We start from the raw sequence: 12,819 nt of genomic DNA, 5'->3' as shown, positions 1-12,819 counted from the left end.
GGAGCATGTGATATTTAAATTTGCCCTTGAAGGAACGTCACTAAGCAGAAACAGTAGAAGGGAGGACATTACAGAGGGATGTGGAGGGCAACCAATATTTATCCCCACTATGTATTATTTATCATCTCATTTGAATGTGTTATTTTCCCATTTTCTAGACAAGAAACCTGCATCTCTCATTGTTTTGAATTTTCATCATGCTCCTGCAGGAGATGGTATTTGAGTCACAAGATTGCACAACAGCAATGTTGCACAGAACCAGAGGTGCAGGAAGCCTGAAGAAGGATCAAAATGAAAGAAGCAGACAATGTTTTTAGTGGTGTAGCAAGCACCCGACAAAGCCATGGTGATACTGTGGAGAGCAAGGGACAGAACTGAAGATGATTAAAAGTGTGTTGTCTCTTCACATGAAGAGTCACAGAGTCATTCATGCAGGGAGGAGAGTGTTATTTCTTTAATGGGCGAATAATTTAGGGGAAGAACTGGCAATAACAGGACAGAAAAGTGAGGAGGAGAAGGAAGTAATACAGGGAGCATGGAAGGCAAACACAATTCATGACTGAACTGGCCACAGTATTTTTTCTTAATTGGTGGACTCAATAAAATTATAGGAGACATTTATTGATAATGCAAATAGATGAGGATCAGTGTCCAAGAAGATTGGACCAACTGGAGAGATGGACTGGGTTTGAGACAAAATTTAATAGGAAAAATTAAACTGTATTTAAAAATGTAGCAGTTTGATTTATACAAAGTTCAGTAGGCACCATTCTACATTCTTCCCCTCCCCCCCCAAAAAAAGCATTGTCTTGGGGATATTAGAAATACATTAGTTAGACCCACATACAAAAATAGCCATACTATTCCCTTGTGAACAGTGCATCCCAGGAGTATTCTTCATAACTAGGACTTCTGGACCCAAGCTTGAACAATATAGAAACAAAAGGAACGTGTCTTGGGGCCATCAAGCTCTGAGGCCAAGCTTTTAGAAGGGCCTTCGTGAGAGGGCTGGAAGCAGGACAACCTGGATGGCTCATCCTGACAGCCAAGAAAGCACCTCAGGAGAGTCACAGCAGCAGAAATAATAAAGAGTAATCACAATGAAGAAGAAGAAGAAATAAGAACAATAAAGTTGTCTTTCCAGTAGGGGAGAGAGAGTTTGGGGATTATGAGGAAAGAGCAGGCCATTGTGATGGAAATGCCAGGTCTCCATTAACTTTTGTGTAAAACCAGGATTAGCCTCACAGCAAGCAGCCAGTGGGAATTCAGGGCTCTCAAACTAAAACTCACATTTGCATAATAACCAGACATAGAGGAATATATCTTCAGGGAAGACTGCAGTATTAAAAATTCTAGTATTGACACCAATCCTTCAAGATCTATCTGGACTAGCCCAGAGAAGACCTGCCTAACTATTCTCCCTTCCACTTGATTCTGAAGCAATTTCTACCAGAACACCACTTCCGAGGGCTTGGGTGTTGGGAACAGTCTCTGTTCTGGGATCGTGCAGAAGCAGCTGAGAAGAACCCTAGTACTAAAATCAGTGACCCCCAGCCACAATCTAACAGCAGAGAGATGGACCAGGCAGGTGTTTCTCTCAAAATCATGGATCAAGATTGGCTTATTTTGTAATAAAAAGTCCCCATGACATAACAGAAGTGTTCTCCTCACTATGCTTTTGTTCTCTGAGAAGTTCGGGCTGTCTCGTTCCATAATTCCTGAGGTTACACTGGAAATGAAGGCTGTATTCCAGCACATTGAAGAATTCTTTTGAGGCTCTAGACTCTGGTAGGCGTGGGTCTGTGTGTTGGGGATAATGATGAAAGAATGGTAAGCTTTGTATTTTATTCCCCTCCCCCACCCCCACTCAAGCCATGTACCATCCTGAGAAGAGGTAGCTACTTAGATTATTAGGATGAAACTCCAAAAAAAAGTGAACATTTCCCAGCTTAAAAGGATATAATAAATTCATTTGCAGGATTAGGTAAATTTTCTTACTTACTAAGGTATTCATATAGATAAAGGTTTTGAGATCATCCTTGGATGCAATGGAGCATTTTATCAACAAGTCACCATATATATAATGCAGTGTTTCGAATCTTTACAGTTACAACAAATATATGATGTTATTCCCATTTTACGGTTGAGAATATTGCCTAAGAGTTACAAAGTAGTGAGGCTAGGGTTGGAAACTAGGTCTTTTTTTCCCCCTACTGTACCATGATCCTTTTCAGTAAAGATTTATAGTAATTGGATTGGATTGGATTCATTTCTAGGTGAAAGTCTACTTAGTATTCATAAAACATCCCATTTAAATTTTTGACCTAAGTGAGTACATCCAGTGCTATGCACATTTGTATAGATATTAGATTTTATAACTGTCCCATATGGCCTTTCTCATAATGGATATAATAGGAGCCATAAAAATATTTAGTGAAGAAATATTTAATTAAAATAGCAGTAGATAAAATAGCAATGTAAAACGATAATCCTAATCAAACATAAAACATGTAAATTTCCAAAGTATATTATGTTTCAATAATTCATCATTATTTAGAAAAATGTCTTTGTCACATATCTTACAGTGGTAAAAGTCAAATGAAAGGGGAAAATTGAACATAGATTCACATTGTTTTGGATATAGACATGGTTTGAGCACAGCATAACATTATAAAGTCTCTGAATTTGATCCTTTCAGAAATATTTTTGAAAAGAAATAGAGCAATTTTCTGTTACTTTTGATACAGAAGAAATTATTTAAACATCTGTCTCAAAAAAAATAAAAAATAAGATAAAAAATAAACATTTCTCCTGTAAGAGGGAGCATCAAATTATACTTTTAAAAAATGTCTTAAATTGTACTATTTACATATAATGTAAAGAAATCAAAGATAGGAATTTAGAAGGAAATGAAGACATTAATAAATTCTTTTTTGCAGAACCGGGAAGAGAGAAAAAAAATAATTGATCTCCTTAGCAAATGATTCCATATCTCATTACAAACCAATAAAGGTAACTGTATAGAGTCAACGCTTTATTTTCTTCCAGATCTTACTTTTTGGTGTCTGAATTATAGTAGTGAATAATTAGATACCTTTCATGATGTCCACATACTTGTGGATTTTATAAAGTTATAAAGGCCAGTAGGCATTTGTTATGTAGTTGGTTTTGCCAGAGACAAGACATCTTTCATTCATCCGTTTTCAGTTACATGAAAGACAGTGTGTTTAGTTATTTACCTATGAATGTTGCCAAATGGGATCTAAGGAAACCATGTTAGGTGAAAGACAACAGGACTTTACATTCCTGGAGGTCAATCATGGAAAGAAAAGCCAGCTTTGAGATCAGTCAATTAGCCAGGCATGCTTAGTTTTCTTTGCTAATAGCAAGGCTTAGTTTTGCCCAGTAGGGTCAAATGTTAAGACTCATTTTGATTCAGCAAATGTATCCTTGGATACATTTGAATTTAGTTATTTTGGAACATCTTTATTACATTCATTATACATCGAGACCTTTTCTGTTACTTCCACACTCATACTAGGAGTAATTCAAGGTTTCTTGCAGAGTCTGCTCATTTATAACCAACCAGGTACCACCATCATAATAATTATTGAAAGATCCAGTCTTCAGGGAAAGTAAATTAACTATTCTGATCAAATAACTTGGGCCATTTCAGTCTACAAGAGGCTGCCACCTTCTGAATTCATAATGTTGATTATAAGAAATTGAATTTCAGAAAGTAATCTATGAAGAGAAAAATAATTTTTACAACTCACCTTTTTAAAAACTAATTTCAGACTCCAATCACTAATGACATCCTTTTGTGAATGACCATGAAGTGAAATGCTTAATAAAAGATATTTTTCTTTGTCTCAGCCTCTGTTGGAAATAGTTGTAAAATGTTTAGTACATGGTACATCAATCCTCTTTGATGCTTAAGCAACCCTGAATGCCTTCAGGTCAATGCTCTGAAGGTTCTTTAAATAGGAGATAAAGATCAGAACTGACACAGGGACCCCAGGGGCCTATCCTGGAAAATGTTTTGTTTGTTTTGTTTTGTAACTAAACAAATTCCTGTGAACTCTTTGTTGTCATTTTTCTAAATCCTTCCAAAAAAGAGGGATTTGGAAGACAAAACAGATTCAGGCGTCAAAACATTTAAAGCTGCTTCTATAGGTAGAGTCATATATTCTTTCAAATTTCAGCTGAAACAGATAAAATATTTCGTGACAGACTTTCATTATTGTCTCTTAGAAGCGCCTAAAGCTTTCACTATTACTGTTTTTACTGTTGGAGCTTAAGTAACTGCCTTGCCAGCATATAGAATATACTCAATGTATTTGTATATGATTTGTAATATAATGTAACTGATTGGTAAAACCTGCACATTTCATTAAAATTTTGTCCAGAGTTAGGGGCCACTGAGACCAGATGACTGGAGAATGATTGAATCTTAGTTTAACTTCAGCTTATGTCAGTGGCCAGTGATTACATCCCTAACTGCTGTGAACCGTGTTACAAATTTATAACCAAATGAAGTATGAACAAGAAAGAATGGATGTGCAAAAAAATATCTCAAGGTTCATAAGCTACACATTGCAGCAATATTATTAGTCTATATAGTATGTGTTCTATAATTTATCTGTTTATCAAATCAAAACATAAGCTTCAGCCTTAGTTCTTTTGGTGTCACATGTGGAAACAAGTAACATATTGCATATGGAAACAAGTAATCTTAAGAACAGATTGCTTAGGGGTGCCTCCGTGGTTTGGTTAAGTGTCACTCTTGATATTGGCTCAGGTCATGATCTCAGGGTGGTGTATAGAGCTCAATACCGAGTCTGCTTAAGATTCTCACTCTCCATCTCCCTCTGCCCCTGCCCCCACACTCACTTTCTCTCAATACACATATATATACATACATACTTGGAGGAAAAAGAAGATTGCTTAAATTCAAATCCCAAGCCAGCTAAGTATCAAATTATTTTCTGTTCCTCAATTTTCTTATCTATCACTTAGGCCAAAAAAGTAAGTACTCCCGTGCGTATTGCAGCATTGTTCACAATAGCCAAAACATAGCAACAACTTAAGTGTCCATCAGTCCATCAAAGGAAGAATGAATAAAGAAAATGTGTCGGGGGATCCCTGGGTGGCTCAGCAGTTTGCGCCTGCCTTGGGCCCGGGGCGTGATCCTGGAGTCCCTGGATCAAGTCCTGCATCGGGCTTCTTGCATGGAGCCTGCCTCTCCCTCTGCCTATGTCTCTGCCTCTCAATCTCTCTCTGTCTCTCATGAATAAATAAATTTAAAAAAAAAATTTTTTTTAAAAAGAAAAAAAAAGAAAATGTGATATTTATATATAATTTAATAAAGAAAATGTGGTATTTATATATAATAATTTTAATAACTATCATATATATAAATACCAATATATATAATGGAGTATAGTTCAGCCATGAGAAAGAAGGAAATCCTGCCATATGTGACAACATGGTAGGACCTTGAGGACATTATACTGAGTTTAAGTCAGAGAAAGACAAATACTGTTTGATCTCACTTATATATGGATTCTAAAAAATGCAGTTCTCATACAGAATAGAATGAGATTTACCAGGGGCTGGGGTGGGAGATTTGAGTAGATCTTGTTTAAGGGTATCAACTTACTACTAGTAGTCAGTCCTGGAGACCTAATACACAACACAGTGACTATGGTCAACAATACTGTGTTATAAACCTCAAAGTTGCTAAGAAACTAGATCTTAATTGTTCACACCACAAAAAAGAAATGCTGAGTATGTGATGTGATAGAAGTGTTAGCTAGTGCTACAATGGCAATCATGTCACAGTGTATCAGTGTATCAAATCAACACACATTGCACACCTTAAACTTACACATTGTTATATGTCAGTCTTATCTCAATTAAAAACAGTAAATATGCTCCATTAGGGCTATTGGAAGATTAAAGCAGACATTTATGTAAAGAAATCAACAGCTCCTGGTGCATAGAAATATCTGAATGTCAGCACTGATTACTAGAGTTTTCAAGTGATTTTGAATGCTCTGCAATAAGACAGATGCCAACAGTCATCCAGCAAATACTCATGAAGCACCTACCATGTGCAAGACCATGTCAGATCTTTATCTGTAACCATGCTAAAACCCACTTGCACCCTTTATGAAATGCTGTGCTGTGTGTAGAATGCTTTCTAACATTTTTCGCTTTCCAGGAAAACCAGACAAGGCAGAAATAAAATGAATAAACCAAACAGGTTCTTTCTAATAGCTTACATGAATTCTTATGTCTATACATTCGAAAAAGTGAAGTCATTCCTGTCTATTCTCAAGAAGGTGGGCTGTTGGCTAGGAAAAAAAAAAAAAAAAAAAGAGGGTGTGTGATATTTGCAGATGATGAGTGCACCTCTAAGGGAAAGGTACTCATTTCCCAGATTGTTCCATGCTTGCCTTTCTTCTTAGGGGAGTCTAGCAGGAAGTCGGGACACAGTTTTCTTCAAGGAAGATCACAGCCATGACTGCCATATTGCCCAGGCCTGCCCAGAGACCAGTGTTAGAAAACAAGTAAACGTCCAGGAGCTGGGAAGAGCCCAAACCCACAGAATTAGGCTGCTGCCTCTGAGCATCTCTGCTTGTGCTGGACTTGGGGCTGCTTTCACTGCCTGGCAACCACAAGGTTACACCCAGTGGGAGAGGAGGCTCCCCAAATTAGACTGTTAAAGAGTGACTGGAAACAGTTGATTTGTCAGAGAGCTATAGGGTTTGATTCTAGGTCACTATCATTTTAAGTCTTGAGTGTGTTTTTAAGAATCACTGAATTCTTTTTTTTTTTTTTAAGATTTTATTTATTTATTCATAGAGACACAGCTAGAGAGAGAGAGGCAGAGACACAGGCAGAGGGAGGAGCAGGCTCCATGCAGGGAGCCTGATGTGGGACTCGATCCCAGGTTTCCAGGATCACGCCCTGAGCTGCAGGCGGCGCTAAACCCCTGTGTCACCGGGGCTGCCCAAGAATCACTCAATTCTAAATGTAAAAAGTGAACTTAAGCTTACTCTTTCAACATCCGCATTTAATAAATGAGGAAAATGATGTCCAAAGAGGGTTAGTGCTCCACATCTTTTTTTTCTTCTTTTTTTTTTAAGTAGGCTTCATGCTAGCATGGAGCCCAATGTGGGGCTTGAACTCACCACCCTAAGATCAAGACTTGAGCTGAGGGATGCCTGGGTGGCTCTGGTTGAGCGTCTGCTTCGGCTCAGGGTGTGATCCTGGAGTTCCAGGATTCTGTGCCACATTCAGCTCCCCACAAGGAGCCTGCTTCTCCCTCTGCCTGTCTCTGCCTCTCTCTTTGTGTGTCTCTCATGAATAAATAAATAAAATATATATATATATTTAAAAAAAATACCTGAGCTGAGATCAAGAGTGAGATGCTTAACTGACTGAGCCACATAGGCGTCCCCTCCCCCTCCACTTTTTTTTTTTTTTTTTTTTTAATACTCTGAATCTTTTAAGACAGATACAAAGTGGCCACATTGACACTGGCTACCAGTGTAGGCTCCCAAGAAGACATGCCTGAGATTATTTCTTTCCTTTCTCTGCTTATAAGCTTTCTAAAGTCAGGAAAGGTCATTGACCGACCCTCCCTGTACCTCAATTTTCATCTAAAAAATGTAATAATACAAAACTCAGAAATCAGGAAAATCAAATGACATGTCACTAGGGTATTTGGTAATAAGCCTGCCTAACCTATAATAAACATTCAAAGTTGCCTTATTATTATTTTTACAATTATACCTATTGGTATTATTCTGGGGAAACCAAAGTTAGAAAGAAACCAGAAGACAATGGCTGACAAACATCCCTTCATGCTCTGAAATTTTCACTCTTGACCTCTAATGAGCTGGCTAAGTGATAAGGAGGATTTTTATATTTAGGGTTGTTTTTGTTTTTCATTTGTCTGTCTCCGAAGTCAGTACTCCAAGTACCTGAGAAGGTTAAATTATAAGTTATGCTTGGAATGTTCAATGTTTTTAAGGAATTTGATTATTTTATAAACCATGTTTGAAAGAATTTAATTTGTTGAGTTTATGTTTTGGTGACTTGAAATGCTTAAGATGACATTCAAAGTATAATTATAAAAAGGGAAATCATAAATTTACTAGGAAAAATATGAGATATTATCTTTTTGACATTGTGGCAGGAAAGGGCTTTTAGGTAAGAAACTAAAAACAAAAATCAGGAATGGTCTTAAATTCAAGTTCATCAAAATGCAAAACTTGGGTTCAACATAAAAACATTGAAATGTTAATAAGACAACTCAGCGGGGGAAGGGATTTGGTTTATATATCTCACAGAGAATACTCAACCCAAACATATTTAAAATATTTTACAAGCCAGTAAGGAAAAAAAAAAAAAAACAAAAAAGCCCAATAGGAAAATACCCAAAAGGTAAGAGTAAGAAATTCATAGAAAAAATACAAGTGGCCAACGAATATATTACACATGTTTACCTTCAAAGAAATGAGAAAAGTGAAAATTAATATTTTTTTCACTAGATAGTCAAATAGTAAAAACTCAGTCCCATGAAGCGTGGGTGGGCAGGGCTGTGGAGGGAGCAGGGATTTTAGACATAGCTGGTAGACGTCTGAGCCATTGGGAAGAACAATTTAGCAATATTCACTAGAACTAAAATGCAACCTATGCTTCTCCCCACCTCTCCATATCAACCATCAATATGAAGGAATACTCACCAAGGGAACATGAGCAAAAACAACATGTAATTTTTTTTTTCACTATATTGACAAATTCTTGAAAACCTAAATATCCTTACATAGAGGAGAATCTGCATGAATCAGAGCTTGTTCCTTCTCTGGAACACTCAATGTGATTAAAAAAGAAAGCATTAAATAGAGGGATAGATCTCCAAGACCTATCTTGAGATAAAGATAACCAGTTTCAGGAAAATTCATATAACAGGTACAATTTATATCAAAAAATATAAAAAGATATAACCAAATGGAGTACAGATGTTTGGAGCCTAGGTCTTTACGTAAAAGCATAGGAAAAGGCATGGAATGATGATACCTACAACTCATAGCCCGGGACATCACTGAGGAAGAGCTAGGGATCATGGCAAACGGGTGGGCATTCATTGGGTTTTATGGGCCCAGTAAGTTAAGGTCAAATTAATATACAGACAGGAACAAAAATGTCAGCTTTATGATGGATAAAGGCTATCAGATGGTTTAGGTCTACAACAAAATGGACTTGCTTCCCCACCCTGCATCACGTTTACCCCTCTGTATGGCCCCTTTCCAGTCCAGGCCTTGGGGGACAGTCCGTCACATAAAGAGGAGTTGAGTTCTACATAACCTCATAGTGGTCAGAGCCAGAGAAGCGACTGGTTCCTCAACCTCATACCGTTTCAATAGATGGGCTCCAGTTTCTTTAAAAATGTGCACCAGGGTTGCCCCACCATTTAGGTAACAGGATTCTCCACATCCTCCAGAGGAGTGAGTTTGGAAAGGATGAAGCAGCAAGGTCAAGATTGTTCTTGTTGCTGCTTCGATGTTACTGTTACTATTTTCCAGCCTGGTGATGAGAGTTTCCTCTGACAGTGTTGCTAACAAGCAATGTTTTAATGCCCTAAAAAGAGGAAATGTACTCTTGCGACACAAGTAAACAAAACCAAAATTCAAATAGAAATTTACAAAGGATGTTAGTTAGCCTTTTCTCAGAACAGTGGTCACTTATAAGTAATGCTTTAATGCTTCCAAGGAAATATATTTATGTCAAAGCCATGTAAGAGAATAAAATTAGGACAGAAGACAAAATAGAAAGCTCAAGAGTTATGGCATGAATTTTCTTTAAAAGGACTGGAAATTAATCCTAAGATGTAACCGGTAAAATTTCAGTAAGTTTTATATCAACACCATTATGCATTCAAGATATTGAACAGCATCTTTGAAATAATAAGAAATAATTATTAAAATAAAAACTATGTGCAAAGTACTCTGTTATGTACATGGTTATCTATCTATCTATCTATCTATCTATCTATCTATCATCTATCTATCTATTTAAGCACCATAGAGTCAGCACACCTCTTCAGTTAAGGAAACCGAGGCATAAAATGGATAAAAATACTTGCCCAAGTTCCCCAAAATTTGAGCCCATCCCAATGCTTATTTATCTCCTTTGTTCTTTATCAATATTCTCTTCCAGCTACCAGGTCTTCATTGGATAAGCTGAACGTACGCATTTTTAAATTAAAACAAATTCCATTATTTTCTTGGCATATACACTTGCAATGATTCACCAACCAGAATCTTCATCTACTGAGAGGAAAGAGTCCTTTATTCGTGTAAACTATAATTATAAGCATTCAATATTTTTAGGGGGAAAATGTATCTGTTTATGCTAGGTATTTAATAATCACCTAGAGATTTGCTCTAATTGTCAGCTTCTCCAGAATTACTATGGTTTTCTAAATTTCTTAACAAGTAATTACAAATAGATGTTTTGGAATGAAAAAATGAAAATGATATTCAGTGTTTCCTGTATTTCATAAATACCATATAATTTCCCTCCGTGACAATTTCCATTTTCTTATATGAAAGAGTGCTAGGCCACACTCCGGGCATAAGTCTCTGCTGGACGCATCCACACATTCTTTTCCTACTCAATTATTCAGATCTTCCTCTACAATGTCAGAAATTTCCACAAGAGTCTAATAATCCAATACACGAACATATCTTTGTTTTCATTTGCAGCACAGGTATTTTTCATTTTTCTTTTTGTAAATGCTTTTTAATGCTGAATAAGCTGGAGAGACTACATCACATACAGGTGCAAACGACATGTGGCTTCATTACGCTGCACATCAATATAAAGCAATGATGACAGTTTGGTGAGATTCATAGGCCCACAAAGATATGTAAAGGTAAGAGTTGATATTCTGAATGTACAGGCCGCTTTATAATTCTGATTGTACGTGTATTTAGCTTGGCTTGCAAATTTTCTCCAACCTGTTATTGCATAAAAGAACTGAAGTAATCCAAAAGAAAGTATTTGGGGACTTCCAATAGGTTCTTGAGCCAACAAAAATATGCCCAAATGCCAAAACACTCCCTCCCTAAAGTCAATATGTGAACATATGAATATTATTTTGGATGCCGCTGTGCTAACGCAGGTAAGAGCTTATATTTTTCAAAGGGAAGTTTTGGTTCTTCCCATGTCATAAAACATGGAAGTTAACATCTTGATGATTCACCTTAAAATCCTCTTCTTCTCTTTTGATAAGGATAATGTATTTTGCAGTACAGCCAAGAGAAGCTACTTCTTTTATCTGCCAAAAGACTAAGATTATGATCGAGATTAAAAGCCAAGATATAGAAATGATGGAGTACATCTCATCTCTTCTTCCAAAACTCGATTCCCCAGATAATAATCCCCAGATTATTATCCCCAGAATAACCCAGTTACCCTGTAGTGTATTCACAGCTCCTAAATTTTGGGAATTAGCACAGGGGACCCGAAATTTAAGCACTTCTTGTATTAACAATAGGTAACAAAGTTATCATGCAAAAAGGACATAATAATTTAGTTTTATTTTTTTAGAGAGAGAGAGAGCTTGAGGGAAGAGGCAGATGGAAAGGGAGGGAGGGAGAGAGAAAATCTTAAGCAGACTCCACACCCAGTGAGAACCCAACACAGGACCCAGTCCTACAACCCTAAGATCACGACCTGAGCCAAAGCAGAGTTGGTCGTCTAACCAACTGAGCCACCCAGGCACCCCCAGGAAAAAAACAATTTAAAATGCAGATTAAAGTAGATATTTAGAAATCTGTTTTAGGAACTTGACACATAGGTCAAAGAGAAAACAACTCACATGTCGTATCAGTACCATTTTCCCCATCGGTTCTTTGAAATTTCTTTTATTTAAATTTTTAAAAAGCCAAAAAAAAAAAAAACCCGTATAAAGAATCACTCTAAAATTGCTTTCTCATGCCATGCCTCAGGGATGTAAAGTAAAAAGAAACCATAATCAGTGTACCCATCATCAGGCTAGCCAGTTATTGGCAACCCTGAGACCTATTGTTCTCCCTCCAACTCAGTAGCAAAAGTTCTGATCACACGTGAATTAATATGAAACAAGGCTTGTTTGTTTGTTTGTTTTTCATGGAGATTTCAAATGAAGTTTTCACTTTAATTCAGGGCTGAAGGAAATGCTTGTTTCTTCAGAGAGAAAAGATGACGCACTGGACTGAGTCCTGAGCCAGGGGCGGTAGAACATGGGTTCTCTCCTGGACTCCGTGATTTACATTTTTTATAATTCACTATCTTCTAGTTTCCTTGTCTTCCTTCTTAAAGAGGAATGCCTGCCAGGCGCCCCCCAGAAGAACTTTGTGAGGAAGATTCAAAGAAGACCTATATTTGAATCATCTAATAAGACAAACAGTGCTGTACAAGAAGATGTCACTACTAATATCAGAAACTTTGTGATAACTAACAAGGATGACACAGTGTGTGTGCTCCCTGCAGGGATGTGGTGTCAGCTCAGATGGTGGCCCTCCTGAGTGACTCAGAAAAGGGTGTACATCTTAGCCCAGGAAACCGGATTTTTTTAAGTGAGCACGCAAGAAGCATGCCAGAGACCAAACTGCATTATAATATTATCTCTAGGGCAGACGGTCACCAGATAGTTAAAAAGGGAAAATCTGTGTATTCAAAAGAAAGTGCTCTCAGGGATGACATCTGGCTGGTTCAGCGGTTGAGCATCCACCTCCAGCTCGGGGCATGATCCCAGGG

Source organism: Canis aureus, chromosome 37 (genome assembly GCF_053574225.1).
Source record: "Canis aureus isolate CA01 chromosome 37, VMU_Caureus_v.1.0, whole genome shotgun sequence".
Lineage (NCBI taxonomy): Eukaryota > Metazoa > Chordata > Mammalia > Carnivora > Canidae > Canis > Canis aureus.
The sequence above is the reverse complement of the archived record's forward strand: the minus strand, read 5'-3'. Positions refer to the sequence as shown.